General features: G+C 36.4%; 1 pseudogene; it reads right to left on the reverse strand.

Moving 5' to 3' along the window:
* Nucleotides 1–13,622: 13,622 nt before the first annotated feature.
* On the reverse strand, nt 13,623–15,681 carry LOC143662436 (ubiquitin-like-conjugating enzyme ATG3 pseudogene; annotated as a pseudogene).
* Nucleotides 15,682–16,173: the final 492 nt, after the last annotated feature.

Raw genomic sequence — 16,173 nt, forward strand, 5'->3', positions numbered from 1 at the left:
CATTAAAAAATCAAAGGACTTTTAAATGACTGAAGAAAGTATTATCATTACAGTAATAACACTGAATGTTAATAGATAAAATTCCCCAGTCAATCCACTCAGGTTGGCAGAGTGGATAAAAAAACATGATCTACCTATGAGTTGTTTACAAGAGACTCACTTTAGACACAAAAAATTGAAAGTGAAAGAATGAAAAAAGAAATTCCATGCAAATAGTAACAAAAAGTGGACTGGGCTAACTTTACTAACATCAGACAAAATAGAATTTAAGTAAAAAGCTATTATAAGAGACAAAGAAGGGCATTATATATTAATAAAAAGTTAACTTCAAAAAGTCATGATAATCATAGATATTTATGCACCTAACCATAGTGCCTGAAAACACATGAGGCAGGGAAGTGCACTGGTGGCTTAGTGGCAGAATTCTTGCCTGCTGTGCTGGAGACCTGGGTTCAATTCCTGGAGTAGGATATACATGATTTTCAAGTGCACATAGATTGTTCTTCAGGATAGATGATCATGTGCTGTCACAAAACAAGTTTCAAAATATTTAAAAAGGTTGAAATTATGCAAAGCATCGTCTCTGGCCACAATGGAATGAAGCTACAAATTGATAACAGACAGGGAACTGGAAAATCCACAGTTATAAGAAAGTTAAATAATGCACTCTCAAACAATCAGTGGTTCATAGAAGAAATTATATGGAAAATCAGTAAATATCTTGAGATGAATGACAATGAGAACACAGCATATGAAAACTTATGGGATGCAGTGAAGTTAGTGCTGAGAGGGAAATTATAGCTCTAAATGCATACATTAAAAAAGAAGAAAGAGCTAAAATCAGACTGCACACCTGGAGGAACTAGAAAAAGAAGCGCAAACTAAACCCAAAGCAAGTAGAAGGAAAGAAACAACAAAGATTAAAGTAGAAATAAAGAATAAAAAAACAGAGAGCATTAAGAAAACCATAGTTGGTTCTTTGAAAAGATCAATAAAACTGACAAACTCTTAGCTAAACTTACAAGGAAAAAAATAAAGAGGATGCAAGTAAACAAAATCAGAAATTAGAGGGTGGACATAACTACTAACCCTATAGAAATAAAAAAGATCAAGAGAGGAAACTATGAACAACTGTATACTAATAAATTAGACAACGTAGGTGAAAAGAACAAATTCCCAGAAACACACAAACAACCCACACTGATTCTAGAAAAAATAGAAGACTTCAACAGACCAATTACAAGAAAAGAGATCGAATCAGTCATCAAAAAAGCTCCCAACAAAGGAAAGCCATATGGCTTCTAAGGTGACTTCTACCAAACATTCCAAGAAAGATTAACACCAAGACTGATCAAACCCTTCCAAAGCATTGAACAGGAGGAAAAACCACCTACTTCTTTCTATGAGGTAAACATCACCCTAATAGCAAAGACAGAAAAAGATACTACAAGAAAAGAAAATTAAAGACCAATTTCTCTTCTGAATATAGATGCAAAAGTCCTCAACAAAATACTTGCAAATGAAATCCAGCAGCACATGAAAAGAATTATACACCATGATCAAGTGCATTTTATCCCAGGTATGCAAGAGTGGTTCAACATAAGGAAATCAATTACTGTAATACATTACATTAGCAAAACTAAGGGAAAAAAAACATGGTCATCTCCATTGATGTAGATAGGGCATTCGACAAAATACAGCAGCCCTTCTTGATAAAAACACCTTGAAAAACAGGAATAGAAGGAAGCTTCCTCAATATGGATAAAGGGAATACATGAAAAACCCACACCTAACATCACACTGAATGAGAAAGTTGAAAACTTTCTCTTTATGATCTGGAACAGGACAAGGATGCTCACTCTCATGACTGTTACTCAAAATTGTACTGGAAATTCTAGCCAGGGCAGTTAGTCAAGCAAAAGGAATAAATAACATCCAAACTGGAAAGAAAAGAGTACAACTTTCCACATTGCAGATGACATGATCCTATATACAGAAAGTCCTGAAAAATCTACAGCAAAGCTAATAAGCTAATAAATGAATCCAGCAAAATGGCCAGGCATATGATCAACACACAAAACTTAGTAGTGTTTCTATACACTAGTAATAAGAAATATGAGGAGGAAATCAAGAAAAAGTCCATTTACAAGAGCAACTAAAATAATCAAATATCTAAGAATAAATTTAACCAAGGACCTTATACACAGTAAATGACAACACTTTGCTAAAAGAAATAAAGAAGATCTATATAATAGGAAGGACATTCATGAATTGGAAGACTAAAAGACTAAATATTGCTAAGATGTCAATTCTACCCAAAGTGATTTACAGATTCAATGCAGTCCCAATCAAAATTCCAACAGCTCTCTGCAGAAATGGAGAAGCCAATTATGTGGAAGCAAAAGGGACTCCAAATAGCTAAAACCATCTTGAAAAAGAAGAATGTAGTTGGAGGACTCACACTTCTTGACTTTAAAGTTTATTACAATGCTATAGTGGTCAAAACACCATGATTTGGCACAAGGATAGTTATATACACCAATGGAATTGAATTGAGAGTTCAGAAATATCCCATCACATCAATTTTTTTTTTAGGTTTAAAGAAAATGATTTATTCAGAGTATCTTAGAGAAAAGTAAAGATGAAACAAAAAATGGTCATTGTGCCTCATCCATGTAGCCCACATTTACTCACCCAGACCTTACTTCTTTATTTTAATCTCTATGTGAAATAAGATGATTTATAATTAGAATTCAGTGAAAAGGGACAATGTGATAAAGTATTCTAAAGCAACTGGATAGAGTTGAATCTATCTTTCCTATAGCTTACATATTTTCTTCAAGATGTTTTTCCTCTCTTGACAAGGCTTTAAGATATTCTTTCCCCCAATATTTTTTTTACTTGTAACTTTTTTTATTGTATAGTATATCATATATACAAAGCAAAGAAATAAAAAAGCAACAGTTTTCAGAACACTGTTCAACAAGTAGTTACAAGTCAGATCCCAGAGTTTGTCATGGGCTGCCATATGATCCTCTCATATTTTTCCCTCTAGCTGCTCCAGAATATAGGAGGCTAGAGGGCTTAAAATTATTTTATCATCACAATCAATTTTTTTCCTTCTTTTTTTGTGAACAATAACATATATACAGAAAAGCTATAAATTTCAAAGCACAGCACCACAATTAGTTGTAGAACGTATTTCAGAGTTTGACATGGGTTATGATTTCACAATTTTAGGTTTTTACTTCTAGCTGCTCCAAGATTCTGGAGACTAAAAGAGATATCAGTATAATGATTCAGCAGTCATATTTATTTGTTAAATCCTATCTTCTCTGTATAACTCCACCATCACCTTTGATCTTTCCATCCCTCTCTTTAGGGGTGTTTGGGCTATGGCAGTTCTAAATTTTTCTTATTGGAAGGGTCTATTACTAATACAGGGTAGGGAGATGGAACTCTCTGATGTTCTGGAGAGGCTGGGCTAGGTTTCAGGACTTATCTGGACCAGGGACTCATCTGGAGGTTGTAGATTTCTGAAAAGTTACTCTAGTGCATGGAACCCTTGTGGAATCTTGTATATAGCCCTAGGTGTTCCTTAGGATTGACTGGAGTGGTCCTGGTTGTGGGTTGGCAGATTATGATAGGTAGTATATTCATTACCACAGTCATTTCTTTTAGAACATTTACACCACTCCAGAAAAAGAGAAAAAGAAAAAGAAAAGACTCATACATACCATACCTTTTACCCCTCCCTCTCATTGTTTGCTCATTTTTAAATTGGGTTGTGTGACTTTTTATTGTTGAGTTGTAGGATTTCTTTATAAATTCTGGTTATTACACCCTCACTGGTTTCCAAATATTTTCTCCCATTGAGTAGATGGTCTTTTCATTTTCATGAAAAATATCTTGAATGCACAAAAGTTTTTAATTTTGATGAGGTCCCATTTATCTATTTTTTTTCCTTTAAAGGTTGTGCTTTAGGTGAAAAGTAGCAAGGTCTAACTGAAGCTCGTGTAAGAGTAACCTCCAGAGTAGCCTCTTGACTCTATTTGAACTCTCTCTCCACTGATACTTTATTAATTACACTTCTTTTTCCCCTTTTGGTCAGGATGTAATTGTTAATCCCATGGTGCCAGGTCTGGATTCATCCCTTGGAGTCCTTTCCCATGTCTCCAGGGAGACTTTCACCCCTGGATGTCATGTCCCATGTAGGAGGGAAGGCAATGACTTCACTTGCAAAGTTAGGCTTAGAGAGACTGAGGCTACATCTGAGCAATAACAGAGGTCCTCCAGAAGTAACTCTTAGGCATACCTATAGGTAGTCTAAGCTTCTCCGCTACCTATATAAGCTTCACAAGAGTAAGCCTCATAATCAAGGGCATGGCCTATTGATTTGGGTGTCCCTAATGTATGACGCAGTCTCAGGGGATTCACTGATAATAAAGTGTAATAGTTTCATAGTGTTTCTCCCCTCCCTCAGGGCACTTTGCCAATAGTTTTTGATTATCTGCTTAATATACTCTAGGATGTATCCAGCCAGTACAATAATCTATACAGGATTAAAGGAACTCTTTCTTATTCTGTGCTCCCTGTGTTTCAATTGTTCAAGAGAACTATACAGATAGGCTGAATTAGACTATGCACTACAGAAAAATTTGGTTCCAGAACAAATAAAAGTGGTTCTAATATATAGACACTGTCTTCCTTACCCTTATGTTCTGAATTACTTTAACCCCAACCTGTTCAACTTTGTTCTTATCTCTGAATATCAGGTTATATTTATATATAAAACAGCCTTTCAAAACCCAGAAAGACCTCATATTAATTTTTGACAACGTTGCCAAATTTACTATATTGGGAAAGAGTAGTCTCTTCAGCTAATGGTGCTGGGAGAACTAGATATCCATATGCAAAAGAATGAAGGAGTATTCCTATCTCACATCATATAGAAAATTAACTCAAAATGGATGAAAGACTTAAATATAAGAACAAGGATTATAAAACTCCTGGAAGAAAATGTGAGGAAGCATCTTGTGTTAGCCAATGATTTCTTAGATTTTTCACCTAAAGAACAAGCAATAAAGGAAAAAATAGATAAATGAGACCTCATCAAAATTAAAAACTTTTGTGCATCCAAGATATTTTTCATGAAAATGAAAAGACAATCTACTCAATGGGAGAAAATATTTGGAAACCAGTGAGGGTGTAATAACTAGAATTTATAAAGAAATCCTACAACTCAGCAATAAAAATCCACACAACTCAGTTTAAAAATGGGTAAACAATGAGAGGGATGGGTAAAGGGTATGGTGTGTATGAGCTTTTTCTGGAGTGGTGCAAATGTTCTAAAAAATGACTATGGTGATGAATACACAACTATGTGATGATACTGTGAGCCACTGATTGTATACGTTATATGGAATGTATGTGTGTGAAGATTTCTCAATAAAAAAAATTTTTTTTTAAATGGGTGAAACACTTGAATGGACATTTCTGCAAAGATGATATACAAATGACTAAGAAGTAAATGAAAAGATGGTCAACATCATTAGCTGTTAGGGAACTACACATCAAAACAACAGTGAGATTCCATTTCACACCCACTACAGTGGCTTCCAGTAAAAATAACAAAATCACAAGTGTTGGAGAGGATGTGGAAAAATAGAGACACTCATTCATTGCTATTGAGAACGTAAAATGATGCACTGCTGGGCAAGATAGTTTGGGAGTTCCTCAGGAAGCTAAATTTAGAACTACCATATGATCCAGTAATCTCTCCACTGTATATATAAACCCAAAAGAATGGAAAGCAGGAACTTGAACAGATATTTGCTCAACAATATTTATAGTGGCATTATTCACAATTGCCAGAAAATGGAAGCAATCCAAATGTCCATCATCCAATGAATGGATAAACAAAATGTGGTTTATACATACACTGGAATGGTAGTCAGTGTTAAAAAGGAAGGAAGTTCAGGTTCATGCGACATTATGAATGAACTTTTAAGACATTAGATTGAATGAAATAAGCCAGACATAATTTTTCTCTGATCTCATTGATATGAAATAATTAGAAGATGTAAACTCCTAGAGTCAAAATCTAAAATATAGATGTACAGGACCAGCTTGTAGTAGGGAATTGGGAGTTAATGCTTAATTTGTACAGAATTTCTATTTAGGTTGATTGTAACATTTGGAAACGTGTGGTAGTGATGATAGCACAACATTGTGTGTGTAGTTGACAGCGCTGAAATATATTTATCTGAGCAGTTAGAAGGGAAAGTTTAGGTCTTATATATATGTTTTAGTTTGCTAAAGCTGCAGGAATGCAATATACTAGAAATGGGTTGGCTTTTACTATAGGGATGTATTAGTTTACAAATTTACAGTTCTAAGACCATGAAAATTTCCCAACTAAGGCATCAACAGGATGATAACTTCTCTGAAACAGACAGCTGGCATCTGGGGTTCCTGTGTCAGATAACAAGGCACATGACTAGTATCTGCTGGTCCTTTATTCCCAGGTTTCACTGCCTTCAGCTGCTGGTTCCCGTGGTTTTCTCTCTGAGCTTCTGTGGGTCCTCTTTTAACATCTCTGGGGTTTTCTCTCTCTGTGAGCTCTCTTCCTGAGTGTTTTCTATCAGAGCTCTCTGGGTTTTTTCTGCCTTTTGTCTCCCAAAGGACTCCTCTTAAAGGATTAAGACCCACCTTGATTGGGGTGGATCACATTTCAATTGAAATAACCTATCCAAAAGGTCCCATCCACAATAAGTCTGCACCCATAGTAATGGATTAAAAGATATGGCCTTTTCTGGGGGTACATAACAGTTTCAAACCAGCACAATATGTTACTAGAAAAAAATTAAAAGATAAAATACAGGACTGTATAACATAGTGAACCCGATTATAAACGATGAATTATTGTTAATAATGCAATTATTAAAATGTACTGTTATGAACTGTAACAAGTGAATCACACTGATGCAAGGTATGTATTATCTCTTGGATAATGGATGGTACATGGAAAATAATATATTCTACTGTACACTATGGAGTATAGTTAATCACCCTAATGTACACGATGGAGTACAGTTAATAGTAGAACTATAATATTCTTTCATCAGTTGTAACAATTGTTAATAATAGGGAAGTATATGGGAATGCTATATTATGATTTTCTGTAAACCTACAAGTCCTCTAATTAAAAAAAATCTTTTTAAAAGAATACAAACCCCCTACAGAGAACTTCAACATACCCCACCCAGATACCCAGATTCATTTCCCTCCTTCCTTTTTTTTCTTTCTCCCTCTCCACCCTCTTTCTTCCTCCCCCTCTTCCTCTTCCACTCTCTATTTCTTTCCATTTTCCAAACAACTGAAAGTAGGTTGTTACGCATCATGCTCCTAGAACACTGAATACTTCCATATACATTTCCTAAGAACGAGGATACTCACTTATGTAACCATCCTAAGCACATTTTTCAAGTTCAAGAAATTTAACATTGATATAAAGCTTTTAGTCTATCCTCTAATACCTTTATACATCCCAATAATGTCCTTTTGGGCATTTTCTCCTCTACTATTAGACCCAGTCTGGGTTTATTCATTGTCTCCAGGTGTTACTATCTTCCCAATATCTCTCTATTTTTTTAATTGTGGAAATATATATAAGCATGAATTTTCCCATTTCAACCACTCCAAATATACAACTAAGTTGGGTTAATCACACTCACCATGCTATGCTTCCTTCACCACTATCCATTACCAGAACTTTACCATCAGCCCAAGCAGAAATCCCACATACCTTATGCACCCCCCCCTCCCATTCCCCTCTCCCACCACAGAAACCTGTACCCTACTCTCTGTCTCTATGAATTTTCACACTCCAGCCACTTCATAAAGTGAAATCATACAATATTCTTCCCTCCGTGTCTGGCCCATTCCATTCAACATGTTGTCTTTGAAGTTCACCCATGTAGCAGCATGCATCATAATCTCACTCCTCTCTATGGCTAATGATATCCCGTTGTATGTATGCACCACATTCCATTTATCCATACATCTGCCAACAGACTTTTGGGTTGCCTCCACCCCTTTCCACTGTGAACAATGCTGCTATTGACATTGGTATGTAAATTTCTGTCCAATCCCTGCTTTCAACTCTTTTGGGCATACACTCAGAAGTAGGATTTTGGGGTTACATGTTAGTTCTATGTCAACTTCCTGAGGAACTGCCAAACTTTTCCACAACAGCTGCAGCACTTCACATTTCCACCAACATTATACTAAGTTTTGTTTCTCCTCATTCTCACCAGCTCTTGTTACTTTCCATTCCCCTAAAAATAGCCTTCTATTGGATGTAAGGTGGCAACTGACTGATTTTTTGATTTACATTTTCACAATGGCCAATGATATTGAGCATCTTCCCATGTGGTCATTAGCCATATGCACATCCTCTTTGGAGAAATGTCTATTCAAGTCTTTTGCCCATTTTCATAGTGAATGCTTTGAGACCTTTCTCATTCCTTTTGGTGCATATTTTTCCAATATTTCCTTTGTGGTTACCATGGGGCTCAAATTTAACATCCTAACTTCTGTATCAGTCATGTGTATTTGTTACCAGCTTAACTTTTCAATAGCACCACACACACTAAGCAAACATACACATCTACCCCACATCATGATGTTTGTTAGCAATTGTTTTCTTCTGAGCACTTTAAATATATAATCCACTGCCCTCTTGCCTTCCTAGTTTTCTGTGAGAACTTGGCATTTAATCTTATTGAGGCTTCCTTGCACTCGACACATTGCTCCTCTCTTGTGGCTTTCAGAATTCTCTCTTTTTCTTTGGCAGTAAACAGTTCAATTATGATATGTCCTGGTGTGGGTCTATTTGGGTTTGTTTTGTGGAGTTTGCTGAAATTCTTGGATGTGTATATTCAAGTCTTTCACTACTTTGCGGAAGTCTTTAGCCATTATTTCTTTGAATATTCTCTCTGCCCTTTCTCTCTTTCTTGTCCTTCTGGAACTCCTACAATGCAGATATTGGCATGCTTGATGGTGTTCACAAGTCTTTCAAACTCTGTTTCTTTTCCTCATTCTTTTTACTTTCTGTTCCTCAGACTGAGTGATTTCAATGGTCTTGTGAGCTTGAAGAACTCACAATTCTTTCTTCTGCGTTGCCAATCTAATGTTGAATTCCTCTAGGAAATTTTTTATTTATTTTCTGAGATCTTCAGTTCTGTTTTTTTCTTTCTCATGATTTCTCTCCATTGACATTCTTTTTGTGTTCATTTATCATTTTCTATATCTCCTTTAGTCTTCGTCCATGTTTTGCTTTAGCTCTTTGAGCATATCAAGGACCATTTTATAACAGTCTTTGGTATATTCAAGGTCTAGTATTCCTTGTTGATGGCCTCTAATTCTTTTTCCTGCTCCCTTTTTGAGCACCATTGCCTTTTTCTTTCTATGTTTTGTAGTCTATTGTTGAAGCCTGGGACGTTTTTATATTTTAACATGTTATTTCTGAAATTTATACACTGAGGCATCTGTTCCTTAAGTTTGTGTCCAGCTAGTGTTATGAAGAGATTTTCTTCAATTTCAGAAGCTAATCAAAAAAGAAAGAAAAAGAAAAAACCCACCTTTCTCAGTACTTGCAGATTGGCTTCCATAACTTAACTGTCTTAACAATAAGTTAAGAAAGTACCTAAACACAAAAGTTTAGCATTCTTCCAGGTCTTTTTTTTTTTTTTTGTACACGCATCTTGGCACTAGTGTGTGGCCCCAGAAATCCCCCAACTTACGTGCATCTGTATATCCTCTTTCTTTAGGGAAAAGGATTTCCTCATGGGCCCAGGCACTGAACCCTATGTTTCACAACCAGCAAATCTTTGCCCCAGGCAGCTGCAATTTAACTGTTCTGTAGCATTTGTAGGAGAGCTCTTTGAGTTGATGTCTACTAGCAGGTCAAACGTGGCAAGTATCTGGGTTCAGTGCTTCAGGATGCCATCAGCCAAACTGGCACAGACTTCATGCTCTGAGTATGAACACATGGGTTATTCTGCTCCTACTGAATCAGGACCAAAAGTCTGCACTGGGAATGTACGACAGCTCTATGCTGAACCAGTTAGGGAATGAGGGAGGAGCCAACCAGGATACCATGAGATCCTACTGCTTTTAAATTGCCTTCTTGATTTGGTGCTTGCTGTTTTACTGTAATCCTTTAACTATTTTCTGGATCTTAGGAAAAGTGGTTCTGCCAGCTCTTGAAAATTTCCATGCTGGGACAGAGCTCTGGAATGGCTCACTCCACCATCTTAATGATTTTTGAAGCTCTTATTAGGTACATGCATATTTAGATTATTAAGTCTTAATGATGATTGCCCTTTTTATCATTATGAATTTCTCCCTTTATCCCATGTGATTTTATTTATCTTGAGTTCTCTGTCTGATATTAATATGGCGGCATAAGATTTCTTATACTTCCTGTTTGCCTTATATGTATTTTCCAATTCTTTTACTTTCAACTTCTTTTTGCTGTTATGTCATTTGTATATATGTTATTTTTCACACACATGCAAAAAGTCAATTGTTATGCTAAAAAAATTAAAAACCTCCTTCTAGCCTCCAATGTTCTGGAGCAGTTAGAAGGAAAAATCTGAGATGATGGTATGCTAGCCCATGACAAACTCTGTGATCTGTCCTATAACTATTTGTTGAAGAGAACTTTGAAAACGATTGTTTTTTTCTTTTTTTGCTTTGTATATATATATAAAAAAGGAAACCTCGTATGCTTTAGCTACATTCTTCTAGTCTTTCATTCTTCCTATCCCCAAACAACTACTAATCTACTTTCTATCTCTATAGATTTGCCAGTGGTGGACATTACCTATAAATGGAATAATATAGTATGTGGTCTTTTATGACTGACTTCTTTCACTTAGCATACTGTTTTCAAGGTTCTTCTGTGTGAAGTAGGTATCAGGATTTCATTCATTTTTATTGTGAATATTATTACATTATATAGATATACTCTATATTTTGTTCATATACTTGTCAGTTGATGGGATATCTTCTGGCTGTATAAACAACGCTACTATAAACACTTATGTACAAGTTTTTGTATGATATATATTTTCATTTCTCTTGAGTATATACCTAGGAATGGAATTGTTAGGTACATGATAACTCAATATTTAAACATTTGAGAAACTGCCAGACAGTTTCCCAAAGTGGTTGCACCATTCTACATTCCTGCCATCTATGTATGAGGGCTCCATTTCTCTATATGACTGCCGACATTTGTTATCTGACATTTTGATTATATCCATCCTAGTGGATAAATGGTATCATACTGTGGTTTTGATTTGTAGCTCCCTGATGATTAATGATGTTGAGCACCTTTTTACAAATTGTTAGCCATTTTTATGTCTTTGTATATCTTTGGGATATTTAAATCACTCACCCACTTTTTAATTGGGTTATTTTTCTTTTAATTATTGAGTTGTAAGTGTTTTAATATATTCCAGGTAAATGTCCTTTATCATAGATGATTTGCAAATCACATAATTTTCCATTCTGAGGGTTGTCTTTTCACTTTCTTAATAGTGTCCTTTGAAGCATAGATGTTTCTAATTTTGATGAAGAACAAATTATCTTTTTTTCTTTTATTGCTTTTCCTTTTGGTGTCATATCTAAGAATCCATTGCCTAATACATGACAATGGATTTTACTTTTTATAAGCTATTCTTCTCTGCTGAGATTTGCTATCCATTCACTTATTAAGACCATATACTCTATGAACATAGTTTCACTATATCACTGAACATGTTTGTAATAGCTTCTTAAATTCACCACCTGGACCATGTCAGAGTTTTTATATTAACTGAATTTTTGTTTGATTGTTTTTTGTTTGTTTGTTTCTGTTTTTGTACCATAAGCTATATATTTTTTCATATCTATTTATTTTTGCTTATGCATTAGATATTGTTGATGATCTATTGCAGTGACTTCAGATTCTTTGTTGTTCTCTGAATAGTGTTTTCTCTCCTAGTAGGCTGCTTGATTACTGGCTGAACAGCTTGAAATTTTAGCCTTTATTAGAGCAGATCTGTGAAAGTCCAAGGTGTTTCTTTCAATCCTTTGTAATCTGTGAGGACTCAAATTCCAAACTCTGCCTTCCTCTGACTCTTGTCAGGATTTAATTTTAGGTTTTGTTAAGGCAGGTCTATAGTAGACCTTACTCTAATGTGTGATCCTTACTCTTAAGGCATAACCTTCTTGAATGTCCCAGGTATTAAGGAAATTTCTGGATGGGCTAGGCCATGGATTGGCAAACTATGACCTGTGGGCCAAATCCAGTCTGCCATTTGTTTTTCCAAGCACATAGTCACACCTACTTAATTCACATATTGTCTATGGCTGCTTTCATTCTACAATATCAGAGTCAAGTAGTAGTGACAGAGGTTGTCTGGCTTGAAATATATAAAATAGTTACATATGTCCTTTCATAGAAAAAGTTTGCTGACCCCTGAGCTAGATCTCCAATGCCATCCAGACTTTTTATCTCTGTTTTGTTCTTAACTTCTATGTAGCCATTCTCTGATAGGTCTTGTTCAGTTTTACTTTATTGATTTGTAATGCAGTTTTTTATGAAAGACTCATAGGAAGCACCTACATATACTTCTGGGGTCTTTCTCCTTATAGTTCCAAGAGTTGATGCCTTATCCCACAGGCTCTAGTTGCTTTAGCTGCCCTGAACTCTAATATCAGTCCCCTTATTTTAGTAAGTTTATTGTGCTCTGCTTGGAATGTAGCTTGCTTTACCTAAGCTGAAAATTTTTCCCCAGGCAAAGAACTGGGCAATCATGGGCTCACCTCCTAAATTTCCTTTTCCTTTGGGATCACATCTTACACTATCTGTTTTCTAATGCCTGAAAATAGATTTTGTTGAGTTTTGTGGTTGTTTACTAGTCCAGTACAAGTTACTTCATCATAACTAAAAGCCAAAGTCCCCGAAGTTTTAAATTCTAACATAGATAAATTTGTTAGTGTTTTACTTTATACTTTTCTTTTTTGAATCTAGTTTAAGGATTTTTCACCTAACTTTAGGTTATAAATATCTTCATCTATATTTTTCTTTGTATGTTTAAGTTTTGCCTTTTACCTTTCATTTTTAATCCAACTGAATATCTTAGTTTGCCAGGCTACTATGACAAATACCACACAATAAGTTGGCTTTAAAAAATGGGAATTTACTGGCTGAAGGTTTTTGAGTCTCAAAGTTCAAAATCAACGATTAGCAAGAGCATACTTTCTTCCCCAAATCTGTTGCATTTTTGTGTTGCTGCTGGAAATCCTAGAGGTTTCTTGGCTTGAATCCTTGTTTCCTGTCACATGGTGATGTCCTTTTCTTTCTTTCCTCCTGGGTTTTTGCTGACTCGAGGCTTTCTTTTCTTTCTTTTTCTTTTTTGGCAGTGGAACAGCTATTTTTAAATCATAAACATGTAAGTCCATTTATTAGAGAAGTTGTACATATTGGTGAATATGGTCAATGGTCATATCCATAGGTTAATTCTTTAAAAATTAGAACCAATAGTTAGGATTCCATGTTCTCTTCATTACATTGTGAATCGTCTTTTGTAGTCATATTCTGTTGTTGGAATGACAGTTTATACAAATTTCAAGAAAATTAGAAGATACATGTGAACACCAAGTTCTCCCCTTCCTGTAACAGTCTCAGTGATTTTCTTCATCCTCTAAGCATGCCTGCATTGGTGAACTGAACACATAGGAGGTGGTGGGAGAAGAGGTGATTTTCAGTGGTCACTGTTTTCTTCACATAATCTTGGCTGATGTCTTCATACTGTGATCAATTGTGAAAGGCTGCTGTTGCTCATCATAGCCAAATAACCATAGTCATGGAGCTTGGTAGTATTTATCATAGACGTTATATAAAAAGGTCATAAGTCCTGGTTTCCAAAATAGTATCTTCACTTCCAAAATCAGTTTTAGCTTTACAAGCTTCCACTACTTTCCTTGTGTCTGGGGTAGCCTCATCTGTTTCCAACAATGCTCTCTCCATATTCTTCCATATCTGAAGCTTCTTCTTCTTCTTCTTCTTCTCCTTCTTCTTCTTCCTCTTCTTCCTCTTCTTCTTCTTCTTCCTCTTCCTCTTCCTCCTCCTCTTCCTCTTCCTCTTCTTCCTCCTCCTCTTCCTCTTCCTCTTCTTCTTCCTCTTCTTCCTCCTCCTCTTCCTCTTCTTCTTCTTCTTCCTCTTCTTCCTCCTCCTCTTCCTCCTCCTCTTCCTCTTCCTCTTCTTCTTCTTCCTCTTCTTCTTCTTCTTCCTCTTCTTCCTCTTCCTCTTCCTCTTCTTCCTCCTCCTCCTCTTCTTCTTCTTCTTCTTCCCCCTCACAAAATACTGAGCAATCTTGGGATTGTATGCTGTCCTTGCTATCCACTATAATCTCCTTAACTGCTTCCATTATTCCTGAAATATCTGTGCTGTGATAGGTATCTACTCTTCCCCATCACCATCATTTTCTTCAATGATAGCTTCCAATTCATCTGAATATTCCACCACTATGCATCACTTGTAGCATGGCACATTTTTGGTTAACAAAGATTGTTTTCCTGCTGGTAGGTATGCCATCACCTTCAATTCTTCCCCTGCAGCCCACCACCATTTGGACAGTGGTCTAAGTGATCACCTGCTGCCACAAACTCTTCTGGTTTGATAACAAGTTTCCTTAAACTTTGATTCCTTGAGGACCAGGGTTAGGTACTGAGTCACTTCGAGTGCCTTTCTCTTCACCGTATTAATCACATTCTGTATCCTGGGGTAGGAGCCGAGGTTCGCTCCTACAGGGTGGGAAGAGCAGCCGCGGCAGTGGGGAAGGGGCTGGGAAGTCAGAAAACGTCTCCAAAGCTTTTGTGTCACATCTGCACCGGGCCACTGAAACGTGAAGGTATGAGATGCGTCCAGACCCACCGGACTAGAGGAAGGAGGAAGGAGAGAGGCGGCCGACGCCCCACTCCCGCCCCGCAGCAAGGATCAGACCCAGCTGTCACCTGGCCGCAGGAAGAACTTCTCAGGCTTTCTTTTTCTATAAAACTTCCAGTAATCAGTATTAAGACCCACCCTCAAAGAACAAAAAAGACCCACCCTCATTTAGTTGGGCCACACTAAGTAAAAATATTATCTTTATTTTCAATGGATTCACACCCACAGAATGCAGATGAAGATTAAGAACATGTCTAAATTGGGGTACACAATTCAATCGACCACACTGGATATTATATTTTTGTATTTGCAAGATAGGGATGAGTTCATTTTTTTCCCACATGAATTATCACTTTGTCCAGATTATGCTGCCCCCTCCCACTGAATTGTAATATGAATTGTCATAGATAAAATGTCCATATTTGCTTTATCTATTTTAGACATTTCCATTCGTTTTCTACTGTGTATTTTTCTTTCTCTGTGCCAATATTATACAGTCAAAATTACTGAGGCTCTATGACGTCTTAATACCTATTGATATTATTTCTCCTACTTCTTTTTTCTTTTTCTAAACTGTGTTAATTAGTCTTGTCCATTCTGTTATCTATGAACATTTTAGAATCAGCTTCTCAAGTTCTATAAACTACCTTAATGCCCAATTCCAAAGCCACTGCCATATTTTAGATATTTGTTATAGCAGAACCACACTTCTGATACCAAATATTTTATGAGTTTTCTATGCCGTGTAACAAACTCCTGCACACTTAGCAGCTTAGGAAAATCACTTATTACCTCAAGTTATGTGAGTCAGAGTCCAGGAAAGACACAGATAGGTTCTCTGTTTACAAGGATAAAAACCAGTGTGTTAACTGGACCATGCTATGCTCCTAAGCTTAGGTTCTTATTCTAAGCTCCTATAGTTGTGGCAGAATTCAGTTCCTTTTCACTGTAGGAAAAAGGTTCCTGTTTCCTACCTGATAGTCAGCCAGAGGTCACTTTCAGGCCCTAGAAGCCACCTGTATTCCTTGCCACATTCCCCCCCTCCATCTTCAAGCCAGCAATGGAGAACTTCTCATCCATTGAATCCTCTTCATGCTTTGAATCTCTGACTTCCTCTATCTTTGACCTCTAGACCTAAATTTAAATGGCTCATATGATTAGGTTAGACC

The sequence above is a fragment of the Tamandua tetradactyla genome, chromosome 18 (genome assembly GCF_023851605.1).
Source record: "Tamandua tetradactyla isolate mTamTet1 chromosome 18, mTamTet1.pri, whole genome shotgun sequence".
NCBI classification, from domain to species: domain Eukaryota; kingdom Metazoa; phylum Chordata; class Mammalia; order Pilosa; family Myrmecophagidae; genus Tamandua; species Tamandua tetradactyla.